A 2,016-nucleotide genomic window follows, 5' to 3' on the forward strand; every position below is an offset into this window, starting at 1 on the left:
AACGTTCATGTGCACTTGAATGCATATTCTGCTGTTGTTGAGTGGAGTGTTCTATGAATGTATACTAAGTCAAGTTGGTTGATAGTGTTTTCAAGTCATCTGTATTCATACTAATTATATGTCTTTCTGTTTTGTAATTATTGAGAGAGGGTCGGCAAGTTCTCAGACCATAATTGTGGACTTGTCTATTTCTCCTTGAAATTTGATTAGGTTTTGCTTAATTTATTATTTAATTTATTTATTTCTCTTCCCATCAAAGAGGTAATATGCCAATGTCTGAACAAGATTTGATGGAGGCACATCTCACACATACACCTGAAAGATTGCATCATGCTTATGAACTACAAAAGGGTCACTTCGTTCATTTTTGTAATTTAAAAAATTTTTTGAGACAGGGTCTCACTCTGTCACCCAGGCTGAAGTGCAGTCGTGTGATCTCAGCTCACTGCAACCTCTGCCTCCAAGGTTTGAGCAATCCTTCTGCCTCAGCCTCCTGAGTAGCTGGGACTATAGCTGTGAGCCACAACACACGCCAACTGTTTTGTATTTTTTGCAGAGATGGGGTTTCACCATGTTGGCCAGGCAGGCCTTGAACTCCTGGCCTCAAGTGATCCGCCAGCCTCAGCCTCCCAAAGTGCTGGGATTACAGGCATGAACCACTATGCCAAGTCAGCTTATTTATTTTTAAGTTTGGTTATTAAGGCATATAAATATTGAGTATTGTAACGTCTTGTGTATTGACCTGCTCTATCCCTGGTAATATTCTTTGCCTGAAATCGACATGGTTTGATAGCAATATTAACATAACCATTTCATTTATTTTTGATTACAATTAGCATAGTATATCTACTTCCCTTTTTTTTGCTTTAATCTTATTCGTATCTATATATTAAAATGGGTTTCCTGAAGGCAGTCTATCATTGAGTCTTGTTTTTTTTTTCACTTTTGTTATGGTAAAACTTATATAACATAAAATTTATTATTTTAACCTTTTCTGAGTGTACAATTCCACGATAGTAAATAACTTTCACAATGCTGTACAACTATCACTGCTTTCCATTTCCAGAACTTTTTCATCATCCCAAATGATTATCTTTACGTATGAAACAAAGTCTTTCCTCTCCCAGCCCCTGGTAATCTCCAGCATACTGTCTGCCGTTATGAATTTGACTATTCTAGATACCTCACATAAGTGGAATCACAATATTTATCCTTTTATGTTTGGCTCCTTTCCCTTAACATAATGTCTTCAAGGTTTATCTATGTTGTAGCCTATATCAGAACTTTATTTTTCTGAAAGCTGAGTAATATTCTGTTGCATGGATATACCACATTTTGTGAATCCATTCACCTATCAATGAACATTTGGGTTATTTTCACCTTTTTTTTTTTTTTTTGAGATGGGGTCCCACTGTGTCACTCAGGCTGGAGTGCAATGGCACGATCTCGGCTCACTGCAACCTCCACCTCCTGGATTCAGGCGATTCTCTTCCCTCAGCCTCCCAAGTAGCTGGGATTACAGGCACACATCACCACAATCCGGCTCGTTTTTGCATTTTTTGTAGAGATGGGGTTTCACCATGTGGGCCAGGCTGGTCTCAAATTCCCAATCTCAAATGATCTGCCTGCCTCAGCCTCCCAAAGTGCTGGGATTACAGACCATTTTCTCCGTTTGTTTTTTGTGCACAATGCTGCTATAAACACTAGTGTACAAATATCTGAGTTCCTGCTTTCAATTCTTTGGAAATTGAAATATGTCTGGAAGTGAATTGCTGGATCATATGGTAACACAATGTTTCACTTTTTGAGGAATTTCCGCAGTGGTTATACCATTTTATGTTAAATACACCAGGGTTCTGATTTCTCAATATCCTTGCCGATACTTGTTATTTTCTAATTTTTAATTTTGCTTTGTTTTTTAATTTGAGCAGAATAGCCATCCTAATGGGTATAAAGTGGTGGGTCCTATTTCTTTTTTTTTTTTTTTTTTTTTTTTTGAGACGGAGTTTCGCTCTT

The 2,016-nt window shown here is 37.5% G+C and overlaps 1 non-coding gene across 1 annotated transcript; it reads right to left on the minus strand.

Annotated features, from left to right (window-relative positions):
- Positions 1 to 251: 251 nt before the first annotated feature.
- Positions 252 to 353, minus strand: LOC116562167. The gene has a single exon (XR_004273815.1). It is a non-coding gene; the product is annotated as a small nucleolar RNA U13 (small nucleolar RNA).
- Between the last annotated feature and the right edge of the window lie 1,663 nt (positions 354 to 2,016).

Source organism: Sapajus apella, unplaced genomic scaffold (genome assembly GCF_009761245.1).
Source record: "Sapajus apella isolate SASKATOON/1434 unplaced genomic scaffold, GSC_monkey_1.0 scaffold31, whole genome shotgun sequence".
Taxonomy (NCBI): domain Eukaryota; kingdom Metazoa; phylum Chordata; class Mammalia; order Primates; family Cebidae; genus Sapajus; species Sapajus apella.